This window comes from Ammospiza nelsoni, chromosome 1 (assembly GCF_027579445.1).
Source record: "Ammospiza nelsoni isolate bAmmNel1 chromosome 1, bAmmNel1.pri, whole genome shotgun sequence".
In the NCBI taxonomy this organism is placed as follows: domain Eukaryota; kingdom Metazoa; phylum Chordata; class Aves; order Passeriformes; family Passerellidae; genus Ammospiza; species Ammospiza nelsoni.
The window spans coordinates 82140986-82156395 of NC_080633.1; the positions used below are offsets into that span (position 1 = coordinate 82140986).

General features: G+C 38.0%; 1 protein-coding gene across 1 annotated transcript in view; it reads left to right on the forward strand.

The window, feature by feature from the left end:
* The first annotated feature begins 838 nt into the window (after positions 1–838).
* The window catches only part of SEMA5A (semaphorin 5A), a 403052-nt gene continuing 388480 nt past the window's right edge, over positions 839–15410 (forward strand). The window contains exon 1 of the mRNA XM_059472240.1: positions 839–883. The gene's annotated coding sequence lies outside the window, so the exon portion shown is untranslated. The remainder of the gene's footprint in view (positions 884–15410) is intronic.

Sequence of the window (15410 nt, forward strand, 5' to 3'; positions counted from 1 at the left end):
GTAAAAGTGTAAAAGTGGATTCAAATTAATGCCATATAATTATAATTCAAAGTGTATAAGTTGATTAAATTAATGCTACATAATTATAATTGAAAGTGTATATGTTGCTTAGGTGGTACTGCTATGGTATAATCCTTCCAATATTTATCCACATTTACTTTCTTCTACTCTTGTTTTACCTACTCATTCTTAAAGCAGAGCACCTTTAGGAAAACAACCTCCATGGTAGATGTCAAAAGGTCTGGTTACTTCAGGTGGCTATTTTGTATTAGAGCAGGTATGAAATTCTAAATGAAAAAGAATTGGGCAAGTAAAGAAGAACATATTCTTGTAGATATTGGTCATTAGGTACAGAAACCTATTTTTCAATTTCCATTTTGTGTTTTGAAAGAGGGGACAGTTGATGGTAAGCAGTTTTTGACTGCATACCTAGCAAAATTATTATTCTCTCTTCTGTCTGACTAGTATCTGGAGAACTGTTATGTGACCTCCATCTTCCTGGGAGTCTTGGAATCTTTCTTAGGCACTCTTTGAGAAGAATTTTGTGTTGAGCAATTTCAGGATTACTTCAAGTTCCTCTAGTGCATTCTTTGCAAGCTAGGTGTGATAATTCCTCCAAAGCAAGAAAGTGTAGGGGGATAGAATATAAGAAAATAAAGATAGTGTAGAAAGTAATCTTATCCCTAAGGAGTTGCAGCTGGGCCAATTGTGAAGGATTAGGACCAGGCCTGACTCTAACAGGCCACAGCTGTAACCAGTGAGAAGAGGAGTGCTATAAAAGAGTGGGGTGGCTGGGTGAGAAGGCAACTGGGGTCAGTTGGCTGCTTTGTGAAGAAGAAAGAGTCAGTGCTCTAAGGAGCTGTCCATAAGAAACATTGAGAAGGTATGGAACTTTTGTGGTAGGAGACAAAAGTATGGAATCCTTGCAATAAGATTCCAAGAAAGTAAGACAATATTGGTGAGAATTTAAAAATAAATCAATTCTTCATGTGAGTGTATGTTGTGCTTTAGGATTTTTTTTGGATGATATTAAGAGCATGACACTAAACCCCAAATATTTAACCCAAGGGAGAGCTCTTTATTTCTGCCACTGTGCCAAGCACATGAATGATGATGCCTTGGGAAATTATCAGCTCAGTTCCTATGCTTTCCAGGGATCATAAGTTCTAATCATGTGTCCCTATTTATCTTCAGAAAAGAGAGGAGGAAACCATTTATTTGTCCTTTGGGACCATTTTCTTCAGGCACTCAAAATCATGCCTTTTTCATGTATTCTGCTGACATAGCACATTAGCAGTATCTGGTGACATGACTAGATTTTTCTTTCCCTAGGTGCAGAAAGTGTTGATATTGGGGGTTTATCTGATCTTCAGAAATTCATGCCTCTGAGAAGAATGGGCTGCTGTGAGGAAAAAAAGAAATCTAAAGTTGACATGTTCATAAGTAGTATATATTGTTAGAAAAATGCATGAAAAAATTAAATCAAAGAGATGTCATCTAAAAGTAATGTCTCCCATGAAAATCAAAACCTCTGCTGCCAAAGAAGATATATACAATAGCCAGAGCTGGAGCTATGGCCCCACTATTGCACAGCCCCATCTTCTCATTCTCAGAAACCATTCCTGGATATTTCAAGGGCTGCTGTTCTGTACCCTACTTGCTGTCCTATAACTTACTATGCTGTTGTTTGTATGGTCTGTAAGGCTAGGTTCATAATCCTTTACAAAGTCACTCAGTTTGCCTTTATAATCAGGGAAAAATGGTGAAGCTTCACCTGTATTTCACAAAGGTTTCAATAAACCTTTTTATCAAAGGGTAGTGTTTTATGAGTTATATTTACAGCCACAGTTGTCCTCAGTTCTTTAGCCCATAAATGAAATAGGAGAAAAGATAATGTGGTACGTTTTATTTTGTCTCTAAAGTTACTGTTGTGGATTTTTGAGGTCTTGTAGTCAATGAGAATTGGAATAGCCATTGTATGGAATTAAAGGGATTTGTATAAAACTACCTCTGAAATACAGAATGTTGTCTTGTCTCACCTACAAATCGGTGAAAAGCAACCACTGATATTCCCCAAACCACCTATTTGGAAGAACTAGCTCAGTTTACCTCTGGGTACACAGTGTTGAGCTGTATTTGATAGCTGTGCTCAAAAGTGGGTATCAGTAGCAAATGGGCTTAATATGAGAAGGCACCTTTCTGAAGAACAGGTGCCAGCTGGTTTATTCTGATCCACCCTAAGGTGCTGTTGAATGATTTAATTACCCAGTTTAATAGTTAAATATATATTTTTTTTAATTTGGTGACAATAATCATCCAACAGTTTGTCTCTACTGAAAATGTATGTTAGAGAGGAATTTGGGAAGAAGACTCCTTTTTTTTTGAGCTCTCTCTCTCCGTACAATGCTGAACATCACACCTGATGTTCATCCATGCCCAAAACCTGTGTGAAGGAAATTTCAGTGCTACTGAAATCAAAGGCAAGACTAATCTTGGTGGGAGAGTTTGAGCCATGACAATGTTGCCCTCTCCCAAACCATCTGATAGACAAGTGAACTGTGGCAGAAGGGGATCAAAGAGGGAATTTCATCCAAAAGCAGCACAGAAATCAGTGTCAGTAATTGCAGAAACCACAGAAAGCTCAGAGGGCCAGGATGTAAATTGTGCACTTGGGAAAAAAATGAGCTCGGAGTCATTAAGGCACAATTATGACTCCTCATGACCTGCATCCACCTAACTGGCAACAGATATCTAGGCTGAAATCAGCAGCCTGAGCTCCTAATTTGTTTTGCAGTAACCTGGATTAAAAAAAAAAAACCCAGAACTGTGTCACCACTCTGATGCTCTTCTGACAACACAGATGATTTGGAGCTTCTGCCTAAATACTGAGGACAAGACAGTTCTTCTTTAACTTCAGGTTTCTAGTTTTGCAGTCTTCTGCCCTGTTTAACTTCAGAGCTAGTTGTGCAGTCTCCCTTATGATTTAAGGAGAGAAGAGTCCAGTGCTAGGGTATGACTCATGGTCAGGTGTGTATCCTGGGATGAGATAAACTCTACTTTGATGTGCCTGTGTCTGCTTATTGGCTGTAAAGTTGCCCTAGGCAGCTGTCTCAGATGTAATTTTGTGTTCAGTAGACTTCTAAAGGTGAACAACAATGAGTTGTATCCTTAAGCCTGACTTAAATCCATTTCTAAGTGCTTGCTGTGACCTTGTATTTCTGTTTTATCCTTATTTTTGTTGATTAGACCAGTATATTACATCAGAGCATGACAGCTTTACCCAGTAATTTTGGAAACAGCCTGAAATGCAACATAAATCTTGTGTGTTTTTGTATTGTTGTACTTTCCTCCTGCCAGTGTAGTTTGTAGGAAACAGAAACAAACATGACTTTAATAAGGATGCTTATACTGAGGTTTGCCATCCCAGGATTTGCACTGCACCATTGGGTATTAATCACTACTGGACAGACATATCTTAACATCCTTCTGAATTCATTCATTCCTACAACCCAGCTTGCTGACATCTTTGAATTTAGTAACAATAGACTTTCTCTTGCATTATTTAGATGATTAATGGAAATCTCCAACAATACTGAGCAGATAAATGTGGAGTCTTGCTAACAAGACTAGATGTAGCAGCACTGTGACTATCAGTTTCACACCCTTTGCAGATTTTTGATCTTTGTTGCTTCATATCCTTGTGAAAATTCCACATGAGATCCTGCCAAAATCCTTATAATTTATAAATTCCATTGACTTTCCACTATTCACAGGGCATAACATTCTGCTAAAGATGCACATTACCTTGATTTCATTTGACTTACTCATAGAAGAAACCTGTCCTAGCAATGATTTATTTTTTGTGCTATCTTTGCCCTTACAATATTTTTTATTCTAATATTTCTCTAGGAATTTATCTTAATCAAAAGTTCCCCAAATCTTTCCTTACACTCTTTGTAAAGATATGTGCTATGGGTTTTTTTTCCTAGATACTTTGGTTTTCCATGAGCTCTTAGAGATAGTGATTTAATTGTTGTACTTCAGTCAGGTTTTTAAGTATTTTTACATTAAATTTATCCAAACTGAACAGCCAGAGAATATTTAATTTAGCTGGGCTATTTCATCTCTCTTTAATGCTGAATTTCTATGCTACTAATATAGCCTCTTCTAAAGCTGAGCGGTTAACATGGATATCTTTTTTTCTTTATGTTTTATTAAAAATTTCTCATTTCTGCTGCCATATGTCAGTTATTTCCTATCTTGAATAATGAACTCATGATATAACTCTTTTTTTTTGGTTATTAATAATGAAGAATAGAATGAACTGTTTACTGTCTTTGGAAAAGGTACAAATGGGCCTAAATTTCAGTAAGGAAAATTAAGATTAAATGTAATTAGTAATTTTTTTTTAATGATAAGGGCACTGAGGGCATGGAAAAGATTTTCTAGTGGAGCTCTGGAGCTACCTCTCACTGTGTATCTGAAAACAGGCTGGTCAAATTCTCTTCTGTTTTTTTCTTGTTGGTTTGTTTGGGGGTTTTTGGTTCTTTTGCGATTTTTGTTTTGGTTTGTGTTTGTAATGGCAGAGGAATGGACTATTTACTGAAGTTCTTTTTCTGGGTCTCTATGAAAGCTAATCTAATTTTTCTGGTGAAAAATCAGACTGCAGATATTGTGAATACAAACTGGGAGCTGTAGGTTTTATTTGCTGCTTTGTATTCTTCAGGCAACACTGTAAAAATGAGCCAGTTTGTCCATCTGCCTCTTGTGTGACACACTGGCTGCTGAAGGCAATGTCAGGTTACATAACGTAGAGACTTCTGCTGGGATGACCCATATATCCTAGAACAGATAGCCTGGATCGACAGAGGAGTTGAGATCTGAGAAAGAACAGGAGACCGAAGGTCACAAGAAAAGTGCAGACACTTGTAAAATGTTTGTATCTGTGACTGTGACAGATTTGCTTTGGTTCCCACAAACCTCTTACATGAGACCTTCTTTTCAGATCTCTTGAGTAGGAAGCAGTGAAAAAGTCACATTAGCCTCCTTTCAACCTTCCTTGTACTATGAACTAATAAGGAAATTATATTTTTCAGGCATTTTAATGTAAATCTGCATGTTATATGCAACACTTTTAATCTTGGAAAAGACTTCTGCAGTTATTGCTGCATGAAGTATTTGATTTTGGTAACACCTTCATTCCACTGCTTGATTATGTATGGAGATACAAACTAAAGCTCCCTAGTTCTGCCTTGTTTGAGTTGACTTGGCTGTAGAGAACAGCTTTTTATTTTTAAAAACCCATATTTTTGGTCATGGTTTGTGAGAGTGAAACAGAGCTCTTCCTTATGGACACACACAGGGAAAGGAGGATGGAGGGGACTTCATTTCACTCTTTCAGAGGTTAGGCTTAATTACAGCCTTTCCAATAATTAGAACACAGGGAAAAGAGCAATCAGGGCTGTGGCTATGCTATGCTGAGTTAGCCAGTGCTGTTCACTTGGAAACATGGTGACAGTATTCTTCCCCTTTGCCATGGAAGTCAGTATCTCAATTTCAGGTTCAGCAGAGAACTGTGGCTCAACACCCCTCCATGAACTTTCCTAAAGTTCAGGTTATCACATTAATCAGGTTTAATCCATCCTGAATGATTTGGGATTCATTTTGAAATATCTTCTATGCTTTTAGTGACTGACATTGTTGCAGTAGGAACTAGCCCGATGCATCTTCAATTATAATTTAAAAATCTGGCATGCTTTTGTGTGTTTCAAATAGCAGAACTCCGTAAGGAAAATTAAAACAAAGAAGAAAAAACCTGGCATATGGGAGGCCTGCCTCACCTGTAAAACACTGAATTGTCAGGAAAAAACAACTATTTTTTGTGTTATTTTGTATGACTCCTCATCATTTCTTGGAATACTTTTTCCCAGACTTTAATCTTTTAGAAATTCACTTGAATTTCTCTCATAATTAACTGTCAATCAATCATATAAAGTATCACAAAATTTATTTTTTATTTATTTTGAAAAAAGTGAAAATTTGGGTGCATGAATGCACTAGGATTTATAACATTTAAATATTATCATAGTACATATTTAAAAGATTTAAGTGACCTTTTGATGACCTTAAGTGACACATAAAGCATTTAAGTAAAGTCTGGATTGAGTAGAAGATTGGCTAAGTAAACATGTATCAGCTTAAAACCTGCTCTTCCAGTACAAATTTCACTTATTTCAGAGGTATCCACCATTATCATAACAATAGCTCACCATTCTGTGCTCTTAAGTATGATGTGATTATTTACTGCTTGAGTATTCAGAAACCACAGAGGCTCGTTCTGCCTTTGAACAGACATTCATATCTTTAGAAGTTCCTGGGTCAGAGGGAAGAAGGACAGAAGGAAGAGTGAATAGAAGTATTTATTTTATGCAAGTCATCTGTAAACTCTGCCATGTAAATAAAATCTAGGACTCTTGAATTTTTTGAATGGTTATTTATCAGTGCCTTAATGGAGGCAGTACATGCCAGTACATGCCAACCCTTTTGAAATCTTTTCAATATGCAGACTGGCTGTTTTGCCTAACAATGTAATTTATTTGTTTATTTTTCAGATTTTTTTGATCTATGACTGTCATTGTAATGCTGCTTTGTATTTATGTTTTTATTCCTGTAAATACACTATGCATTTTTCCATAGCAAAAACATGTTTATCAATTAAGATACTATCTTAGCCCTGTATAGTTTGTAATCTAAACATGTCTCTGGTTCATTTTGAGAACCAACTCAGATTTGTTGATTTTCCTCAGTTCTCCAAGAGCTCAATCCAGATTGTGTATCTGCCACATGCACTGGTGGAAGAGTTGTTGTACAAGAAGATAAATAGCAGAACCTATAAATTAGAAGAGTTAAGAAGCTGAGGGGAGAGTGTCTCCAAGTATTGTGGTCACTCTCTTTCAGCCAAGCAAAAAAGGATTCAGCCACAGTCCAGAAACATAATTTTTGTGTAGAGTGCTGAGAGTTTCAGGTTGCATTTCTCTGCTTCCCTGTACACCTGGCATGGGCCAGGGCCCTGAGGGCACTGATGGGCCTTCATGGCCCTGACCAATGTTGCTCTGTGCCTGAGCTGTGTTGTGCGTGAATGTGCGGAATTCTGTCTTCTGCTATTCCTGATTTGTCACTTGGAGTTCCCAGCTTGACACCAGACCTGATTTGCTGCCTTGCCCTTGTCTGGTGGCTGCTGGTGAATGGTACAGTTGTCACCCACCTTGCTCTGCTTGCCCACTGTGGATCTGTGCCAGAGTGAGGGCAGACTCCTCCTGTGCTGTTATCCTCCTGACTCCTGGCTGGTTGTCCCTCATGGATCAGCTTCATAGCCCTCCCACCATTCCTGTGTGACCCCCAGATCCTGCAGGGGAGTGTGGCTAGAGTACAGGGGGCAGCCTGCAGCCTGTCAGCCCTCTTTAGTATCCTCGGCACCCAAACTAGTACCTCTGCACACCAAACTTCTTCAGCTCATTTGGGTGAGATCATGACAATTTTTAAGTTGCCTGCAGCCAACCTTTGCTGCCTTCCTAATGCCCAACCCAATGGATATTAGCTGCTCAGCAGAAATGACTTAACAGCCCTCGGTGACAGTCCTGGATGGGGCCACCCTCTGCCATGCAGCTACTCAGGGACCCAGTGCTCCAGGAGCCTGATGTCCTCTTCAGTGCTTCAGGGCAGCTTTCTGGGACTGTGTTCATGCAACTGTGCCTAAGGCTGCCTTCCTGGAGCTCTAGCAAGGGAGTCACTTGGCTGCTGACAGCATCCATCCATCCATCCATCCATCCATCCATCCATCCATCCATCCATCCATCCATCCATCCATCCATCCATCCATCCATCCATCCATCATCTCTGCTGGAAATTGTTGCTTTGCACCACAAGCTCCTATTTTTTTCACTTTGATGCAGTATTCCTTGCTCAGCTTGATAATATCATTATATATATGAGGGTAATTTCTTGTTCCCCAAAATTGGTCTGGTTTTTTTCCTTAATGGTGAGACCTTTACTTTAAAGGTTAAGCTGTGAAGCAGAAAGATAATTGTCTTTACATCTCTTCGCTCATGGTTGATTTTATTCATAAACCTTTGTGACTTCTGTTTTAAATGCGGTCATTCCTGGCATGAAATAAAACTGTTTACTTTAGAAATTGTGTACTGTTGATAAAGCTGTCCAGCCATTAAGCTGCCCAGATAAAGCTGGCTTTAAACACAGCAAACAAAGATTATCGCTTGATCAGACAGGAATATCTTAATTTTTAGGATATCCACTAATTTACAGGAGCATTTGTTAAATGTCTTTCCATTCTTAAAAAAATCTTTACAGGTTCACGTCTTGACTTATTTATGGATTAATTTCAACAATGCTTTTTCTGTTTCTTTAAACTTTCTAAAAAAAGATTTGCCTAAATGAGGAAAAGTAAGTTCTTTCTAGTACCATAGAGAATTTGAAAGTAAGTGGTCAAACTTGAATTTACTAACTTTAGGAGCATATGGTAGTGCTTTGCAAGCTATTTCATGTACTAGGCAGGCTTCCTTGGCATTTCCAAGAAATTAATAGCTTAAGACAAAGAAAGGATCAGCTTCTATTGTGTTGTCATGGGACATTTTTTTACTTATTTTAGCCCAACATGAAAATATGAACATCTATTATCCTGCTGAGTCTGTGAGGGCCACTGAATGTGACATTGCATTGTTCATGAGGCTGATCAGTAATTATGGTTCACAATGAAGTGTTTCAAATTAAAAAGATACTGGTTCATAATTTTTATACTGCAGTTCTGTGTAGTGATAAAGTTTATTAATACTTGGAAAAGATAGATTTAGACTGTGATTTTATTTCTATAAAAATCAAAGTTAACATTCCTCCACAAGTTCATTCTGCCCCAGTAAATGGGTATGTGGGAGGAATCTTCATCACATGTTTGGGCAAAACTGTGTAGTGTGACATATTCTTAGATAATAAGTGCATAAAGCAAGGGAATAACATTACATAAAAACCTGTGTTATATTTTGTAAATATTAATATGTTTAACTTACTCTGTGTTTCAGAATTGCAGTCCAGTAAGTGATTTTAAAAATATCAAGTAGTGCATTCTGTGACTAATGCTGACTGTGGGTAGGGTTGGGTTTGCTTCCTTGTTTGTATTCTGGCAGGTAACTCCATATTTCTCCTGTAGAACTCCTGTTTCTCTGTTTTTCTCTCTGGGTACTGAAGGAATTTGCTACCTCTAGTCCAGGACAGAGATTGAATATCTGCAATGAGGAGGAAGGAACTTTCTGTATGTACATTAATGTTCTGCATATGGAAAGGCACAAATCACCTAAAACATCTACTGGAAAGTTACAAAAAATATTGTTAATAGGTGACAGGACTGGAATCTGATTTGTCACGCTAAACAATACACTCTTCTGTTTTGATGATAGCCCTTAATGACATCCCTTCAAGTTTTGGTAGTCCCTGCCTCAAATCAGCCTTCTTTGTTGCATGGCAAATGTCATACAAATGTTGTATTCTATGTCTTTAGTATCAGGACAAAGTCCTACATTTTTTTTAATCTAAAATATTCTAAAAAAGTTTGGAGATATGGAACACTGCATTTCTATATCAAAGCTGGGTTGAGAAAGACCAAAGAAGCCTTTTGGTTTGCTATCTGTCCTATTTTTCTCTTTCACTAGGGTTTAAGGGCAATGCACACAATTGAAAAGGTAACAATGTTGTCTGCAGCAAGGCTGATGACTTTGTCCATTAATAGCAAAGGGTGGAACAGAAACTTCCCACTGGAGTTGCAAAATAGATTGCCATTCTGTGCCAGGACGATTCTGCAGTGGGCTCTCACTTTCTGTAGAATGTTGATTGTCTGGTACAATGTGCTTTTACCTCTGCCCATGTTAACAGGTACAAGTAAAGGTTCTGGGCATGTCCAGAAGTGGTAACTATTTGTGGACTAAATTATCTTATACCAGGATTGGGATGTGCTGAAGCTCACTAGGTGGGCATCATGTGCTCTTGCCAGCTCACCTCAGATAGATTGCTCCTTGGCATCTCTTAACTCTTGCAGCCTTACACTATAAATTCTGTGTCAGTTCCTGTCTGTTTCCTTTCCTCCCAGCATCTTGTCAAACTGTTCTATAAAAGGTTGTGGACTTTTGCTAATGGCCTGGCAATTCTTTCTATAAGGCATTGTCTTCTCAGACAGCAGTTTTTAAATGCCAGCTTGTGGTTGCAGTGGACTCTCTGGCTTCTCATCCTTCAAGCAATTATCTCCTTCCCCTCACCTTTCTGGCAACCTCTTTCTACAGCTGGTTGATGACAGATCCTTCATGTCTACCAGTCTGGATCACTCTTCCAGTTTTCCAGACAATATGTTTCTCCCATAATGCATCCAGAAAACTGTTGTTATTAACTAATAGTACCTGCATGACTATCTTATTCTGAAATTTCTGACAGCATTTTTTGTTGCAAGTTCTCTATCTAGGATAGAACAACAGATTTTATTTTATTCAGAAAAAAAGTAAATATTGATATAATATGTACTATATAAAGACATAAAAATAGATAAATAGATAAAAGCCCCTATTTGTCACTCAGCTTTATAAACTTCATTCAAAATAACTTGTACAGCTTCTCCAAAAAGTCAGCATTTCTGTCTGAACTGTGAGAGTCCTGTATAGACATGGAATCAACTAAACCTCTGTGTTGTCATCTTCCTTACCTTAGAAATAATCATGGTACCACTTTATGCTTTCTTTCTGGATAGACTATGTAGAAGTTTGTGAAACAGCTTCTCCCAGAACTGTTTTTGCTCAGTGCTACTGTCTGTACTCTTAGTTAACCCTTCTTCAGGATTTTATTTTTCAGGTAAAAGTGACAGCTGATTCAGATACAGCTGCTTCTTTTTGCCAAATAACCTCTAGATCTGTTAATGCTGGACAAGTACAGTGCACTTCTCAGGTCTTCTTTCAGTGAAATCGAGAACAGGATGCCTAGGATTTCAGTTTTGTCCTCATCCCTGAAATTACTTAAACAACTGGTGTATATTTTCTTAATAAAGAAGTGGGGATACTTTTTCAGCATAGGGAAAACTTGTGGTGCTGCTACATTACTTGTTGAAAGGGATCATAACTTTATTTCTTGTCTGATATTGATGTGCACTTGTTGCCACACAAGTCTTGGATAAGAAAGCTCTTCCCTTCGGTTGCATCTCTACCAGGGTACAAGGAAGGTGGCCTTTTCTGGATGTGAGTGCGTGAATCAAGGGGCAATTAATCTGCAGTAGATTACCTGGTAAAGGTGGGACTTTAGGTACCAGCAAGTGGGTGTTAATTCCAGTTTGGTGTTGAAACTCTGCCACAGTCAGTGATGGAATGAGAGTGATTCATGTGACTGACCTGTCTGCTGTAGGATGAGTTGCTGTCTGGAGCCCTCTGGCTGTGCCCCTGCTTGACCCACACACCTGCATTAGGAGGTGAATTCCATGCTTGCAGTTCAGCCAGGGAACGCACGGTCTTTCTGTCCTTGCTTCCAGGTCCATTTCTGTGTTCTCTCTGAGGCCTGCTTAACACAAAAATCAATATAAAAATCCTCAAGCTAGGCAGAGAGCTGCAGTTGCATTCCCAGAGTGGTGGTGGTTTTAGCATACTCTGAGACAGTAATCACACTGTTGCCTAGAAAACTGGAGTGGTGTGGAACTCCCGCTGTCTGAACTTGTTCAAGCTGTGGCATGAATGATGCACCAACAACACAGCTGGTGTGGGAAGGCTGCTGCACAGACCTGGGACACTTCTGGACATGCAGTTACTCTTCCTGGATTTGAGATCAGAGGCTGAAGTGCACGTAGTGTTTAGATGCCTTGGAGATTAGGTGTCAACTGAGTGGAAAGCAGAGAAGACACAATTCTGGAGTCTAGTTGCTTTCAGTTTTGCTTTAGTCCCATTTTATGTACCTGCAGAAATACAAATCTGCAGTGAGTAGATTTGTTATTAAGCATTTCAGTACCAATACCTTTCTGAAATATGGTCTTCAATTTTTTTCCACTGTGAAAGCTTTGTGTTTTTTTTTTTAAAGTTATGTTATACAGTTACTTCAGAAAGTATTTCTTCAGCCTGTGTTAATTTAAGACAATAGTGAAAACCAAGGGATCTTTAAATTTTCTTCTTTCATCTCAATTTTATAGTGAGTAAAATTGTATACTCATAGTGCACTTTCTCTTTCAATTCTCCTGTTCTTAGTGCTGCCCTTTATGGGCTTTTCCCTTTCTTGTGATACTGTCACATTCTCTACATATTTATTTATTTCTATATAGATTTTTTTTTATTATTTGGATAATATTTGCCTTTTAGGTTTTTAATTAAGGTTCTACTTGTGTGCTGCTCTTACAACCATGGGTTTTTTTGCCTGGAGGGAACTATAGCTCATTTATTGTCATTTTCTTACTAATTTTTTTTTCAGAAAAAAACCACAAAGACATGTGTTTGCATATCTTGCTATTGATTTTATTCAATCTAGTGGACATTATTATTGTCAACTAATTATTAAATCCTCTTTGTAAATAGTTCTTGTGGATAGATTTGGCATGATGAGGTACTGTCTAACTGTGGTGCAGATTTTGATCCTTAATACTGCTTGCTCTGTTCAAATTACTTGGATCATCATAATTTTTAAGTGATTAATTGAATTAAATAATTTACAATTGTATGCCATCAGCAATTTTTTTCTGTCTTGCTGTTTGGCCTCTTTTTTGCTGTGTATTATAGCTGTAATCACCAAAACACCTACTGAGATGATAAATGGGCACAAGACCTGAGTCACCCTAGGGGAAATAATTGTTGGATATTTTTTTCATCTGGATTTCTTTTTGTGTTGGGTTTCGGTTTTGTTTGTGCATTTTGTCCTGGTGGATATAACTGGTTATGCAACGTGGGCAGGATCTTGCCCAAGGCTGATTTACATTTGGGAATGGGATTATTGTGTGTTTCTGGGTAGAAGGGCTTCTACTTGACAGTAGCTGACATCCTGGTAGTAAATTCCAGCTCCCTTCTACAGGCAAACTTTATGTGGAAAAGAGGCCATCGTAGTTTTGAGTGTATGACTTCTCTGATAAACACACATTTAGTTTAGCTTTACAAAAACACACTTGGATATGTAAATTAAGGCAGCTTGGAGCCAAGTCTAAGCTGCTTTCTGGATGTTATGCAAGGTTTATGCAGTGATTACTGAGCATTTCCACAGAAGGGTAGCAATTACCACTGCAACCCCGACATTAGATGACACATACACAAATAGTGAAATGCTGGAAGAGAAAAATAAACCTAGTCTGAACAATACCCACAGATTAAAACTACTATGAGTAATGCATAATGAGGGGATCAGTGAAAATGAAGTGCTAAACTTTTAACCTAAAGGATGAGTAGAGGACAGCTGTGGAAAGAGGACAGATACCTACAAGTTTAGGGTGCAAAAGCAAAACATGTCTCACTTGATGGCAGATCTCTCCTGCTGGGTGCTCCTCTGTGCAGTCTGTGTGCATTCCCTTTCCTCTGACTGTGCTGCTCTTGTAGGAGAAGTCCACTTCTGATCCAATTTACACATGAAAAATGACAGAATGGGTAGGACTGGGAGCTGCAGGAACCAGTCCATCACCTGCACCCATGTGTTTCCCTAAAATTCTTAACCTTACTTAATTAAGATTGAGAAGGAAGGGAATGGGACACACAAGGACATCACAAACTGAGCTAGGTTAGCTAGATCTGGAACCCATCCTCTTGAGAAATGTGAAGGTATCTATTGGTCTGTGCTAGCAGACTTCTGAGGAAGGGCTTAGGAAAGGTCTGAGCTGGAGAAAGGAGGGTTCTTTGATCCAAGTGAGTAAGCTGGCTGCAAAACTGGCTTCTTCCCTTCGTAAGTTTTTAATACTGTGTTTTAAGTACTAGCTGTGCTTTTGTTCAGTGCATGAAAAAAGATGTTTTACTCCTCTTAGTGGCTGATATTTGACTTCTTTCCAGATGTCTTCTTGAACATCGCTGCTCTTCCTTTTCAGGCTTCAGGGAAGCTATTATTTTCTGGTGACATTAGGGACAGGAAGGCAGAGGAAAATGTGGATGTTCCCAGTTATCACTCGCTTCCCCTTTTTAGTGTCTTTTTGACTTTTTTTGTTTAAAGCTATAATTTAATGACAAACAGGTTTTGATCTGGGAGCAGATGCAGGCCTTTCAGGTTTCACTAGCACTGGGCACAAAATTGTGTGTGCAAGAGTAGAAGTGAAAAGGGAAACAGGATAGGACTGGAAAGATAACTGCAGCTGGGAGATACTGGTACAACTAAACCTACTCTCAAGATTTCACCCCTTCTGTACTGTCTTTTCTGACTGAGTGTTCATGGAGTGAGAGATACAGAGAAAGAAGGGAATTACCAGGCATGCTGAATTCTACTTTGATTCCAAACACAAAATGTGTTTTATTTCAAATATATGGTCTACCAATTTCATCACTTCTTTTTTTCCCCCTTTTCTTTATATCTGCATTAATGCAGAGTAGTTTACCTTCTTAAAGTTGTAGTTTTCATATCTACTGTTTCTTGGGAGAATAGGGAAAAATCTTCACTAGGTTTTGCTTGGTTAATTCAATGAATTTTACATAGCTTATATAAACCTACATGGTATGTTTTATCAGTGATTTTGTGTGCTTTCAGCATTACTAACTATAAGATTTTGTGCATTATAACTGAACTGTTATTTTATTGAATGCATGAGTAGCAGTCATTTAGGATACTACTTAGATATTTTGACAATTCAGCATCATAGAGGAATTAACAAAAATGAAGGAGATTAGCTAGGGCTGAGCAGGACTGACAGCAGAATGATATTCATTATATGAACACTAAACAGATTCTAGTCACATTAGGTTTTAAATTTACTTTTCTTCTTCTTACAGAAAATTAGTTAAAACCACTTTTTGTCTACATCCAACAAGTTATATTGAGGAAGGATGAACCGCCATGGAGTTGCTAACACCTTTTACATTTTAATCTGAATTCTCCTCCATTCCTCCTAATTCTTTTTTGGTTCAATGGATATTTTCAGGTGAAAATAAGTTCTGATTTCTGGCAAAGTTAACACATTTCAGTATCTCTGCTTTTAAACATAATTCTATGTATAAGTATAGATGTGAAAAATACAAACCAAATGAATTTATTTTCTAAATTTTCTCTCAGATATTTTTTAAACAGAATTCTCTATTTAGAGACTGAATTTGAAAGCGAGCAGAACTTATCTTTATTAACTACTGATTTTCTTTATAGTTTTTCTGGGGACATTTACAGGAAATTGGGGAGAAATTAATCAAAAAGTGTTAGATTAGACTTGAAATATT